Below are 15,126 nucleotides of genomic sequence, written 5' to 3'. Positions count from 1 at the left end.
TTATCTACGTATTTAATCGGCACTTTTGTAGTTTAATATATACCACGTATGGACTATGTGGTATATATTACGTTGTTAGGAAGTTTTATGATACCTTGCCATCGGCTTCAGTAGACGTTTCTACGCAATCCATGGTGGAGGGTACATAAGCTTCGGCCTGGCCGAACTTACGGCCGTATATACTTGTTTTTAATTGAAATGTCTTCAATGACGAAAATGATAGTATCAATCACCCATTTTGATTGAAAACCGAAACGATTTTCAATTAAAAATTTAATTGAATTTTGTCAAGGAATCAATTAATTGTGTGATTGAATCAATTAAAAACGTGATTGATTTTTAACATAAAATTCAATCACAGTTTTAATTGAATCAATTAAAATTTTAATTAATTTCGTGACAAAAATCAATCAACTATTTGATTGATTCAATTAAATTATTAATTGACATGGGCAATAAATTTCATTCAATGTATATATTGCACCCCCAATATCTTATTTAGTTTTATTTGAAATAACAGAAAATATGCGTTTCTTATAAAAAAATCTTCAATATTTTATTTTTCTGAATTATGTTATATACTAAAGCATTTTGTTTTTGTTATTTGTGTGTTTTATTCTAACATAACTTACCCCCATTTTCATGAAGCTCCGTTAGTGTTCCGTTAACTAACGAATTTGAACCGTATTATGGACATAGCAGTCATCTTGCCTATATATTCTAAAGGGTGATTCTTTTGAGGTTAGGATTTTCATGCATTAGTATTTGACAGATCACGTGGGATTTCAGACATGGTGTCAAAGAGAAAGATGCTCAGTATGCTTTGACATTTCATCATGAATAGACTTACTAACGAGCAACGCTTGCAAATCATTGAATTTTATTACCAAAATCAGTGTTCGGTTCGAAATGTGTTTATCGACAAATTTTGTTCAGCGATGAGGCTCATTTCTGGTTGAATGGCTACGTAAATAAGCAAAATTGCCGCATTTGGAGTGAAGAGCAACCAGAAGCCGTTCAAGAACTGCCCATGCATCCCGAAAAATGCACTGTTTGGTGTGGTTTGTACGCTGGTGGAATCATTGGACCGTATTTTTTCAAAGATGCTGTTGGACGCAACGTTACGGTGAATGGCGATCGCTATCGTTCGATGCTAACAAACTTTTTGTTGCCAAAAATGGAAGAACTGAACTTGGTTGACATGTGGTTTCAACAAGATGGCGCTACATGCCACACAGCTCGCGATTCTATGGCCATTTTGAGGGAAAACTTCGGAGAACAATTCATCTCATGAAATGGACCGGTAAGTTGGCCACCAAGATCATGCGATTTGACGCCTTTAGACTATTTTTTGTGGGGCTACGTCAAGTCTAAAGTCTACAGAAATAAGCCAGCAACTATTCCAGCTTTGGAAGACAACATTTCCGAAGAAATTCGGGCTATTCCGGCCGAAATGCTCGAAAAAGTTGCCCAAAATTGGACTTTCCGAATGGACCACCTAAGACGCAGCCGCGGTCAACATTTAAATGAAATTATCTTCAGAAAGTAAATGTCATGGACCAATCTAACGTTTCAAATAAAGAACCGATGAGATTTTGCAAATTTTATGCGTTTTTTTTTTTTTAAAAAAGTTATCAAGCTCTTAACAAATCACCCTTTATATGCCAGTTAGGAACTTAACTGCCGATAATTTTTCCGTTAAAGGTTACCGTAGACAAGATATTTGCAATTTAATTTATATTAACTGACAGTTAAAGCGTAACGGAGTACATGAAAATGGCCGTTAGACATACAATTACATCAATAACAACTAAAGGGTTAAAAAAATAAACGATTATCATTATCTTCCTTATATTAACGATGTCAGCATGTTCCTTCTAATATTTAGGTGCGAATAGATTTCCAATAAATCAGCAGTCTGTAAGCTAATTACTTTTCTGAAAGTAAACAGAATAATTTGAATTTAATTTTGTTCAATTAAAAGTTCATTTTGTTACATATTACCTGCATAGAATCTCAAGTTCCAGGTTGCATATTTATAATCTTTCCAAAATTTCCACACATTGACATGCTCTATTAAAATTTGAACCAATCAAAGTCAAAAATAATAGCAAAACAATGTAATATTTGGTATTATGTTGATGATACGTTGTAAATTCTGGAAATAGAAAAAATATACATAAAAATACATATTTTTTTAATTTTCGGATATTTTTCATATTTTTAAATCCAAAAGAAAGAACTTTTTTACCATTACATATTTCAGCTAATTAGTTTATATATAAGATGTGGGGTAAGTGCAGCAAATGTGGTATACCCATTTGTTTTTCGAAAGCCAAATTTGTTGTTTTTCTTCGATGAGGCTAAGATTTTACCACATTCATTTTACTAGTGTTAGCCATCCACGCAACTATGAGCGAAAAATTAGAAACCCATAATTTCGGATATATTTGCGAATTTATTAAAAAACACATTAAGCACGGATTCATAAAATGTGCAGGTAATGTGGTACACCATAATGTAGATTTTTTTTTGTAAAAAAAATAAATGCAATATGTGTATCGCAATTGCATGCATTTTTTGCTTATTTAGTACTCGTCAGTTATTTACATCCGAAAATTAATAAATTTAAAATATATCTTCACACAAAACGAAATGATTAAGAACCACCAAAAAAAAACCTTCGATCACGGGTAAATGTGAATTCTTGCAACTGGCACAAAGAAAGAGTTGCGAAAATCAAATTGATCTTTGATAGCTACATTTTCTGACAGCCACAATCTATTCAGCTTGGTTTAGTTCTTCGTATGTTGTTAGATAGAGAAAAAAGCTACTATACCACATTACCAGCCTATACCACATTTGCTGCACTTACCCTACTGCTCTCTACAGAAAAAAGCAGGTAAAACAAAAATGCAATTTAATGCCAACGCTACTTCGCAACTTCAAGGTGAATCTTCCAACAAACCCATACCGCTCTTGGTTTTAAGAAAACTAAGAATAAAAAAAATTGTAATTTTCAAAGATCAATACGGTACCCACCTTTTGATTGCAAACATATTCTTATATATTTAATAAAATTATGGAGTTGATGGGATTGATTGGTCAGTTTCACGAAATAAAATTGGCCACTAAAAACAAATGAATAAAAAACAAGTATATACGGCCGTAAGTTCGGCCAGGCCGAAGCTTATGTACCCTCCACCATGGATTGCGTAGAAACGTCTACTGAAGCCGATGGCAAGGTATCATAAAACTTCCTAACAACGTAATATATACCACATAGTCCATATATTAAACTACAAAAGGGCCGATTAAATACGTATATAATTAAGTTTAAAGTTTCTATGGAAATAAAATTTTGACAAAATAAATTTTTGACAACATTTTCTATAGAAGTAAAATTTTGACAAAATTTTCTATAGAAATAAAATTTGGAAAAAATTTTCTATAGAAATAAAATTTTGACAAAATTTTCTATAGAATTAAAATTTTGACAAAATTTTCTATAGAAATAACATTTTGACAATGTTTTCTATAAAAATAAAATTTTGGTAGATTATTTTTTGCTCGAGTGGCAACCATGATTATGAACCGATAGGGACCAATTTTTGTGTGATTGGGGATCGCCTATATATAGCTATAGACCGATATGGACCAACTTTTGCATGGTTATTAGCGGCCTTATACCAACACCACGTTGCAAATTTCAACCAGATCGGATGAATTTTGCTCCTCCAAGAGGCTCCGGAGATCAAATCTGGGGAACGGTTTATATGGAGCTATATATAATTATGGATCGATATGGACCAATTCTTGCGTGTTTGTTAGAGACCACATTCTAACGCCATGTTCCAAAATTCAACCGGATCGGATGAATTTTACTCCTCCAAGAGGCTCCGGGGATCGATTTAAATGGGGGCTATATATAATTATGGACCGATATGGACCAATTCTTGCATGGTTGTTAGAGACCATATACTAACACCACGTTCCAAATTTCTACCGGATCGGATGAATTTTGCTCCTCTAAAAGGCTCCGGAGGTCAAATCTGGGGAACGGCTTATATGGGGGTTATATATACTTATGGGTCGATGTGGACCAATTTTTGCATGGTCATTAGAGAACATATACCAACACCATGTACCAAATTTCAGCCGGATCGGATGAAATTTGCTTCTCTTAGAGGCTCCGCAAGCCAAATCGGGGGATCGGTTTATATGGGGCCTATATATAATTATGGACCGATATGGACCAATTTTCACATGGTTGTTAGAGACCACATACAAACATCACGTACCAAATTTCAGCCGGATCGGATGAAATTTGCTTCTCTTAGAGCAATCGCAAGCCAAATTTGGGGGTCCGTTTATATGGGGGCTATACGTAAAAGTGTACCGATATGGACCACTTTTTGCATGGTTATTAGAGACCATAAACAAACATCACGTACCAAATTTCAGCCGGATCGGATGAAATTTGCTTCTCTTAGAGCAATCGCAAGCCAAATTTGGGGGTCCGTTTATATGGGGGCTAAACGTAAAAGTGGACCGATATGGACCAATTTTCGCATGGTTGTTAGAGACCATATAATAACACCACGTACCAAATTTCAGCTGGATCTAATGAAATTTGCTTCTCTTAGAGCAATCGCAAGCCAAATTTGGGGGTCCGTTTATATGGGGGCTATACGTAAAAGTGGACCGATATGGCCCATTTGCAATACCATCTGACCTACATCAACAACAACTACTTGTGCCAAGTTTCAAGTCGATAGCTTGTTTCGTTCGGAAGTTAGCGTGATTTCAACAGACGGACGGACGGACATGCTCAGATCGACTCAGAATTTCACCACGACCCAGAATATATATACTTTATGGGGTCTTAGAGCAATATTTCGATGTGTTACAAACGGAATGACAAAGTTAATATACCCCCATCCTATGGTGGAGGGTATAATATATTATTTTAGTCCGTTTAATGTAAACAGGCTTCAATGGAAAACGGTATTCACATATCACAATTTCTTACCTTCAATAAACGTAGATTGTTTTAAATTTTTACAACACCACATAACACAAACACAGGTAATTTCAAATGCGTTCTGTCGTATATTTTTCACACTTTTACCACGTGGCCATTTGTTGTTGCACACTTTATTTATTTCAACCCTTTGCTATGATTTGTTGTTGCATTTAAAATGTTTATGCACACATTTTGAATGCAGCAGACAAAATGTCGCCAATCATGTTTTTCAATTTACGCGAAAAACAAAAACCCAACCGTTCGCTACGAGTTACTTCAACAGACTGATCTCTCCATCATGCATTGTTGAATAAATACCAATTCTCTTTTTCTCTTTTCCCTCTTTCTATTGCTCAAAATTATTCAATTTCAATCACAAAGGTGATTGGATCAATCACATGTGTAATTGGAAACGGAAAAGTTTTCAATCACGTTTGTAATTGAAAATAATTTCCGAATTGATTAACAATTTGATTGAATCAATTAATATTTTAATTGGAAACGTAACAAATATCAATCATTTTTTAATTGGTTTTTATTGGGATTTGATGAAATAATTAATTGAAGCAATTAACATATTAATAGAATCCGTTTCCAAATTCAATTAAATGATTAATTGAAAAAATGTCGGTGATAATTTTTTGTGTGTATGGAAAATATTTAAATTGAAAGCAATTTTTAGGCAACTTCGCAAAAGTTCAATTATGATTATCGGTCGATAGAAATGTATTAGAAGTATAGGCAAATTTGAGTCATTTCTACAATTTTCGACTTAGCAATTTAAATGAGGATATTTTGGTTTTTTTTCTGAATTCATATATGGGAGCTATATCTGAAACGATTTCAACAAAATTTGACATGCATAGTTACAATGTTAATTCTACTCCTTGTGCAAAATTTCACGTAAATCAGATTACAAATCTGGCCTCTGTGGTTAATGAGTCTAAATCGGATGAAAGGTATATATGGGAGCTATATATAAATCTGATTTCAACCAAAATTGGCATGTATATCGACGTTAATTCTACTCCCTGTACAATATTTAAATCAAATTTGGATAAAACTCAGGTTTCTGGGGCCATATAAGTGTATATCCTGCGAATGATATATATGGGAGATATATCTAAATCTGAACCGATTTCAACTCAATTCGGCACACTTTACGACACTATTAATTGCACTCCTTGTGCAAAATTTAAAGCAAATCGTGCTTAATTTCCGACTTCACACTTCGGGCAACCTGGAACAAAAAATTTCATTGTTGCTCGATTTGTGTGTAAAAACGGTATATCTAAGAATATTTGAAAACAACCATATGAGTTTTTGGAATATTGCAGTCAACTATCAAAAAATGTACACAAAAAAAACCTGAATCCACCATGAAAGAAAATGTAGATTTATTTCAGAAAAATTTAACTAAAATAGTTTTCTAATTGCAGCATGTAACATATAAGTTAATAATTTTGTCAAATTGATGAACATTTATTAAAAATTTTATTTTCTTCTGTGTTATTACAGGTTGGCTGATACGTCCCCGGTCTAACAAATAAAAATACATTTTTTTGTCAAAATTCGTTTAAATTATTCTACATAGTTTCCTTCAAGAGCGATACAACGATTATAACGACCTTCCAATTGTTTGATACCATTTTGGTAGTACTCCTTCGGTTTTGCCTCAAAATAGTCCTCAGTTTCGGCGATGACCTCCTCATTGCAGCCAACTTTTTCCCGGCGAGCATTCTTTTGAGGGCTGAGAACAAGAAAAATCGCTGGGGGCCAGATCTGTAGAATACGGTGGGTGGGAAAGCAATTCGAAGCCCGATTCATGAATTTTTGCCATCGTTCTCAATGACTTGGGGCACTGTGCGTTGTCTTGGTGGAACAACACTTTTTTCTTCTTCATATGGGGCCGTTTTGCCGCGATTTCGACCTTCAAACGCTCCAATAACGCCAAATATGGTTTTTCCCTTCTCAAGATAATCGATAAAAATTATTCCATGCGCATCCCAAAAAACAGAGGCCATTACTTTGCCAGCAGACTTTTGAGTCTTTCCACGCTTCACACGCACAGAAAAACCATGTTTGGACATGGTTGCCGCATCCATTTAATGCTTATCTAGAGCATGTAATTGCCGCGAAAACCATGTATTTTGTCTTTGTAAAAATAGTTTTCGAGCGGAGAAAAATGTATGGTGGCAATAAGCATTTGAATGGTTCTCAAATACCGCAAACATGTTCTATCATTTAAATGATAGAATTTGAGACCATTAAATGGTCGGGAAAATCATGTACCTGACCATTCAATTTTTTTTTTTACTTTTTTACAGGGAAAAAGTATTTTTATAGGTTAAGTATAGATATGTCTAGAACCATTACATGGCCATAAAGACCATTTACATTTTTTTCGTGACCATTTAATTTTTTAACTTTTTTGCAGCGAAAAGAATTTTATAAAAACATTGAGCAGGTACACACGATTTTCATTTTGCGCGTCAGTCGTGTGCTGATTGTTTCTTGGAATGGACGGAGAATACGAATTTACTGTGTTTTGTGTTAATTTATTTATTCATAAGTGGCACGTGGTTTTATGTGAACACAAAAAAGGAAAGTGTAATTGAAAAATATACCTGTTTTTTGTTCTGAATTTTGCTATATGGATCATTTATTGTTATTTGCAGTTACATGATGTCTGCGTTTGTTCATTTGATGGGCACACGATGTAAATATGGAATTATTACTTATTGTTGAAATTGAAATAAAATAATGTGTGTAAAAATATGTGATGTTTGCTTGCACGACATTATAAATACAAACAAACAATGAATTAGTTTATAAATAAATAAAAACAAATAAATAAAGTTAATTTTGTGTTTTCTTTTCTCAAGTGGCGTCCTTTTTTCGTCGATGAAAAAGTTTTTTCATAAAGATCAAAACATTTTAGGTTGTGACCATGTTCTTTTAACTAGAAGAAAAACATTTTGAATGAATACCATAACATTTTAAATCGTGACCATTGTCTTTTCATTCAAACAAAATTCTTTTTATCAACATAATAACATTTTAGATGAGGACAATTATATTTTTCTTAGAACCATGTTCACTGATCCAACATGGTTGCAAGTTAAAATGTTACATGGTCGCCGCAAAAATAGCTCCTATCATATTATTTTGCTCTTCGAATATGATTGTGACAATCATGTTTCTTCTCTGCGTGCAGAGACGGTTCACCGGTCGCTGTCCACTTAGCCGACTATCGATTGAACTCAGGAGAGTAGTGATGGAGCCATGTTTCATCCATTGTCACATATCGACGGAAAAACTCGGGTGTATTTCGAGTTACTAGCTGCAAACACCGCTCAGAATCATCAACACGTTGTTGTTTTTGGTCAAATGTGAGCTCGCGCGGCACCCATTTTTCACAGAGATTCCGCACATCCAAATATTGATGAATGATACGACCAACACATTCCTTTGATATCTTTAAGGCCTCTGCTATCTCGATCAACTTCATTTTACGGTCATTCAAAATCATTTTGTGGATTTTGTTATGTTTTCGTCGGTAACCACCTCTTTCGGGCCTCCACTGCGTTCACCGTCCTCCGTGCTCATTTCACCACGCTTGAATTTTGCATACCCATCAATTATTGTTGATTTCCCTGGGGCATAGTCCGGAAACTCATTATCAAGCCAAGTTTTTGCTTCCACCGTACTTTTCCCTTCAGAAAACAGTATTTTATCAAAACACCAAATTCCTTTTTTTCCATTTTTTTTCACAATAACAAAAGTTGCTTCACAAAAGCCGCTCTATCTCACAAACTAATTGACTTACAGACGTCAAATTTTGACACGAATCATTTGAAGGTTGGTACTATATAAAAATAATATGCATTTAATACTAGCGACGCCATCTATGTGTCAGACCAACCTGTTAGTAGCATACAAACTCTTTAGGTTCAGAGTTTGTATGCCCGCATTTCCATATGTAATGTTCTTACATATGGAAATGCGGGTTATCTCCCAATCCTATACCACTCATACCCCACAAACAATGTTTACTAATTCAGTAGGGTTGGTTTAGGGTATGATATAGGGCAACCATATTTCAGTGATACCCCACAAATCCTTATATTACTAATTCTGTAGGTGTGGTTTAGGGTATGATATACCCGCATACCCGGACCCGCACGACTTTCTACTTTACTCGATTGTTTAATAATGGACTCAATATCAGCTTAATACTAACTCTGTATAATATATATAATATAGACATTTCTGCTCAGATTGTGACAAAACTCCCACAAAAATGTACCCCTTAATGTTCTTAAATATGGAAATGCGGTTTATCTCTCAAATCTATACCAATGTTACCCCACAAATGCTTATGTTTACTAATTCAGTAGGGGTGGTTTAGGGTTTTATATAGTCGGCCTCCCCCGACTTTCTACTTTACTTGTTTTTATATACCTTCATTTGGATATAATGAAAGCCATAACATACACGGCCCTGGGACTTTGGTAGATGTGGCAAAGACTGAGTGTTCGATATAAACACTGCATGTCGTCTTGGTCCATCCACTTTAAAACATTCTCTCTGGTCCTCAAATGCGACTAGCTTAAATCGTCCATGATACCAACCAGCCTCTTGGTGGAGAGGATCTGGGCCGGGAAACTTTTCTAGCACTTGGGAGTAGACGCCAGACAAAGGGTTATCAATATCCCCCCACTTGTGCTTTGGATCAATAGCATCCACGGCTCCCCTGTTAACAATAACCATCACAAGACTTTTTTGTCACTGAGGCAAACGATCATTGATCCCTTTTGGAAGATTGCAGTTCATCCGGCGATCTTTCCTTCTTTCCAGCTTCAAGAATTACTTGCGCCCATTTTAAGGAATTGCTTTGCTTAGTCGACAACAAGCTTGGGTCGACTGATCCTAATTTCTTTAGGATAAACAAGGCATTTCTGCGTTCCTTAAATCTCTTTCTTGGGGGATTACCTCCTTTTGATGTCGTTACCATAGGAAAGTCGAAACTTGTAAAATTATCGCAACCTATTGGCCCGCCTTCATTGCCCAAATCTATAACTTCAGTCGATACCCGTCCACTGGGCCCTGAAGTTAGCAATCCAGTGAATGACTTTGAATTTCGCTGCATGGTGGCTTAATTTACCACCACACTTGAAATTCGTAATAAGTACTTATTACGATGAAATAATCGGCTATTCAAAAAACACGTCCGTTCAGTTCGACGGTTGATTGAAGCCAATGGTTAGCATGCCCGCCTTGCATACCAAACACCAAAAAGTTTTTCACCGGTGGATTATTCCACCTTAGTAATGCGGGTGGCATTTCTGAGTGCTGCTAAAGCTCTCTAAGTGATTTCACTGCAATGTGGAACACCGTTCCGACTCGGCTATAAAATGGAGGTCCCTTGTCATTGAGATTAACATAGAATCGGGCAGCACTCAGTGATAAGAGAGAAGTACTGCGGTATAACAATGGACTGAATAGTGTAAGTGAGCCTGAAATATCGGGCTGCCATTATACCTAACTGAACCTATGGGAGAAACAAAATTTTGTTTTCTGTTCCATTTTTGAAATACCATTTGAGTAAATTATTAATGTGAGAATTACAGAACATGGGTTCAGGTACCGGAGAAGATTTGCCTCACCGCTTCCTCATACCAAAATCTTTTTCTATTACCGGGAATCCGGGAAGTATGAAAAAATTCCTGCTTTCCCGTAAATAGGGAAATACCAAGAAAAAAAATCAAATATAAACCCATAAACATTGGGGTTTCCATTAATTTTGTGTGCCTTTGTGATAAATGTTAACTCTACTATAAAGGTTTTTTGTTTGTTTTGAAAAAAAAAAAACAAATATTCCATCCCCTTGTCCTATAAGTCATGTACATAAACTTAAAATATTGTCCCCTTTTGGACAGCATAAATAATCCATTTTTGTGTAAACGGTTTTCGTAATTTTGTCCACCTGTTGGTTAAATTACATATTTATTTATTTATTTATTTTTTTTTGCTATCTCTTCCGTACAATGTAAACATTTTAGTTCATATGTTTCTTGTTGGATTACTGAGGTTTTGCTTGTACAAATATTAGAGAGACAAGAACTACAACGACACGTAGGGCATAATGACAACTTCAGGAACATGGAAAACCAACTTTTGGACAAACGTACCCCCCAAAAAAACTATGTTGTCAAAGGTTAATCCTTTACAGAATAACATAAACAACATAGAATAATCCTCAAAAGGATTTAAGTATAAATTACAAGCATAACGCAAACAAGTTCTACTACCACACTACATTGCTACTACTGCTACTACGATTTGAAAGTCTCTAGAATTTTCCCTCAGTACAATCCTTTTGCCAGAAATACAAGTGGAGATTAGTTTGACAAAAGGTAAATATGAAGTATATTAAGGAAGGATTTTATCAAAGGTAAATTCTGTCTTAATGGATTAGGTGACTTAATTAAAAATCAAGGTTTGTACCTTTTGAAAGGTAAATGCAAAGTGCATAAAAGTTTTACATGGATGGTAAAGTTTCACTCGCTCATCTCGCAAACAGGTATCGTATGCATTCTCTAAAAAAAAGATTGGAAATGAGTTGAAAACTTAATGTGAATATTAAACTATGTGCATTAAAACTAGAAACTCTGCGGTATTTACCATACGAAAGATACAATTCGTATGGTAAATACTAGAGGTGTGCGCGTGACACGAAATTATCGTGACACGCGTGAGTCGTGAATAAAATCGAAGCGAGATAGACACATGGTGTCTTTGGCAAAAATGCTCAGGGTGGGCTCCTGAGTCGATATAGTCATGTCCGTGAACACATTTTTGTAATCAAAGTCTAGATCGTCCGATTTGAACTTATATGGCCTCAAAATCCAGGGTTTTGCCGTGATTTGCTTCAAATTTCGCACAAGGAGTACGTTTAGTAGTATCGGTAATTGTGCCAAATTTGGTTGAAATCGGTTCAGATTTAGATATGGCTCCCATATATATCTTCCGTCCGATTTTTACTCATATGACCAGGGCGGCCAACGTTATACTCCCATTACGTGAAATGAAATACATGTCAAATTTAGTCAAAATCGGTTCAGATTATATATAGCTCCCATATATACGTACAACAGAGTTGGGGAAATATGGTAGACTTTTACACATTTTAGACCCATTTTCAATGGAACTTTCCTCCAATTAACTTGATAGCGTTAGCCAATTTAAATTTTAATTCTAGAGATTTTGTAGAAGTAAAAAAAATTGTCTCCTTTATATAGCTTCCAGCAAATGTGAAGTAGTTGAGATGGTAACTCAAATTTTGGCCTACATAGGGGTGAATAGTCGGCCACGCCCGACTTTAGACTTTACTTACTTGTTGTTTACTAACATTGTGTTCCACCCTAGCGCATTAGCCGACTTAAATTTTGAGTCAATAGATTTTGTAGAAGTCTATCAAATTCTGTCCAGATCGAGTGATATTTAAATGTATGTATTTGGGACAAACCTTTATATATAGCCCCTAACACATTTGACGGATGTGATATGGTATCGAAAATTTAGATCTACAAAGTAGTGCAGGGTACAATACAGTCGGCCCCGCCGGACTTTAGACTTTCCTTACTTGTTTATTTATGAACTTTGTTACCCTTGCTCATTCCCGATGGGAAAATGTCGTGAGTCTCGTGAATTTGTCGTGAGTCACGTGAATTGTGTGTGAGCATGAGTCTGTAAAAGTACTTCGTTGCGTGAGCGTGTGTGATTACTGCTTTTCATTTCGTGAATGTGCGTGACTGTGAGTGGCTACGACACTTATCGTGCGTGAATAAATTTGACTTCGTGAATGTGCGTGAGTGTGAGTGAAATCCCACTCAGGCGCACAGCTCTAGTAAATACCACAGAGTTTCTACAGTGCGTTAAGAAACTCTTTTCGTTATTTTCTATTTGTAATGAATTTCTTTTCAGTTAAAGATACATATGTTTATTTAAGAAAGGAGAGTATGCGTCCAAAAATTGACCAAAGGAATCTTTTGAAGCCTCCCACAGGGATTGTATACAAAGTTATACTAAAGAGGTCATCCATAAGGTAACTTAAAACATCCTAACATTATCTTTTAAAGTTAGTCCATCTGGATTCTTTATTAGATAAAAATGTCTGATTAAATTCCTACCTTTAAAGAAACAATGCTTTCCTCATGAGCAAATTTTTAGACAAACGAAATTCCCCTTTGCTGCAAGCCTTTCTCTGAAGGAGAAAATAATCAAGATTGTCCCAAATTTCTTTCCTGACAAAAGAAAACTGTTCTTTCTTTGTACATAATTCAATTTAGTTCTTATTCAGATAGTATAGAGGGGGTTTATAAAACTATGATTATGGACCAATCATGTGGGTGTCTATTTCATTTCGCATTGGCGCTTCTGAGTGCCGCGAACTACTGAACTATTGGCAAGGCGCTCCTGTAGTGCCGCCAGGATAATTTGTGCCATTGGCGTTCTTAAGCGCCGGCACCTCCGGGTAGGTAAGCTCTTTTTTCTGAGTTTTTGTTCTACATGTTCTACCTGTTCTACAACAACAATAATGATTGAAGAATAGATCAACAATACAAAAACAAATTAATAAAAATTATCCACATGTGCCCATGATTACATAGTCCCCATATAAACCGATCCACAACTTAGGTTCCTGAACCTCCTGGATGTGATGTTAAGATCCTTATGAAGGAACAATTTTCATCGGATTGGGTTGAAATTTTGTGTCCGATATCAGCATGCGTTCATTATTATACATATAGTTAAAAAACTATTAGAACGAGGTGTTTCCACCTAAGCTAGAGTAGTCAGTCGGGGGTCCAGGGTCGTTACGAGAATTTGTTTATTTCAGGGCCTTCGTGAGAGAATGAAATATTACACAAGCGATTTATAGGTTCAATCAAGTAAGGTATATTTATTAAATAGTAATTATAAATGTTATACAATGTAATATCACGCCAATGCTCCGCTGCTAGCCTCGCCGCTAGTGTCGGCCAGGTCGACTTTTGGGATCGGGGAGGGATACTGGAAAGTGTTCTCCTCCTGCACAACGACTGCTCACCCACTGGGAGCTCAACTCCACTGGAGGCTTAACTCCTCTTGTTACCCCACTGGGAGCTTAACTCCGCCTACTAACGCTACTGGGAGCTTAACTCCCACTACCGACGCTACTGGGAGCTTAACTCCTCTTTACCGTCCAAATGGGAGCTCAACTCCTCTCGAATAGTCTACTAAGAGCTTAACTCCACCAACTACTCTACCGCTTACCTTATTAGAGTGTAGCTTGACTCCACTCGATATCTTACCTCCACGGCTGCAAAACACCAACTCACTCGACTCGCCACTCAGCACTCCTTTTATAGGCAGCAGCTATGTTATGCATACTCACATCCACATAATGGCTCCCAGCTAACAGTCAGCTGACCATCCACCACATCATTGTGCATATCTTTGTTAGCCAATAGATGGCGTTTCCCAGTGTCCGTAAAATTCTAACTCGGTTTTCAGGCGGCTTATAAATTCATTTTACTTAACTTAAACGATTATTTTAATTCAATACAAAAACCTTAATCACATAAGAGTACAACATAAACATAATTTCATTATATATACATATATGAAACAAGTATAAACGGCCGTAAGTTCGGCCAGGCCGAATCTTATGTACCCTCCACCATGGATTGCGTAGAAACTTCTACGAAAGACTGTTATACACAATCGAATTACTTGGGTTGTGGTATCATAAATCGTTTTCTAAATTGTGAGTTAGTCCACACGTGGTATATATTAGACAAAAAGGTATGTAAGTCTACAAATAATTACGAATCGATATGGACTTTTGCACGGTACGTAGGGAGCCAGAATTGAAATATGGGGGTCGCTTATATGGGGACTATATACAATTATGAACTTGATATGGACCAATTTTTGTGTGATTGGGGATCGATTTATCTGAGGGCTATATATAACTTTAGACCGATATGGACCTAGTTAGGCATGGTTGTTAACGGCCATTTCCTAGCACAATCTACCAAACTGCAACTGAC

The 15,126-nt window shown here is 36.0% G+C and overlaps 1 long non-coding RNA gene across 1 annotated transcript in view; it reads right to left on the bottom strand.

The window, feature by feature from the left end:
* Positions 1-1,722: 1,722 nt before the first annotated feature.
* Positions 1,723-15,126, bottom strand: part of LOC142227550 (uncharacterized) — a 218,280-nt gene continuing 204,876 nt past the window's right edge. The window contains exons 2-3 of the long non-coding RNA XR_012719899.1: positions 2,005-2,158; positions 1,723-1,937 (exon numbers count right to left, since the gene is read on the bottom strand). This is a non-coding gene — a long non-coding RNA (uncharacterized LOC142227550). The remainder of the gene's footprint in view (positions 1,938-2,004; positions 2,159-15,126) is intronic.

This window comes from Haematobia irritans, chromosome 2 (genome assembly GCF_050003625.1).
Source record: "Haematobia irritans isolate KBUSLIRL chromosome 2, ASM5000362v1, whole genome shotgun sequence".
NCBI lineage: Eukaryota > Metazoa > Arthropoda > Insecta > Diptera > Muscidae > Haematobia > Haematobia irritans.
The sequence above is the reverse complement of the archived record's forward strand: the minus strand, read 5'-3'. Positions and strand labels throughout refer to the sequence as shown.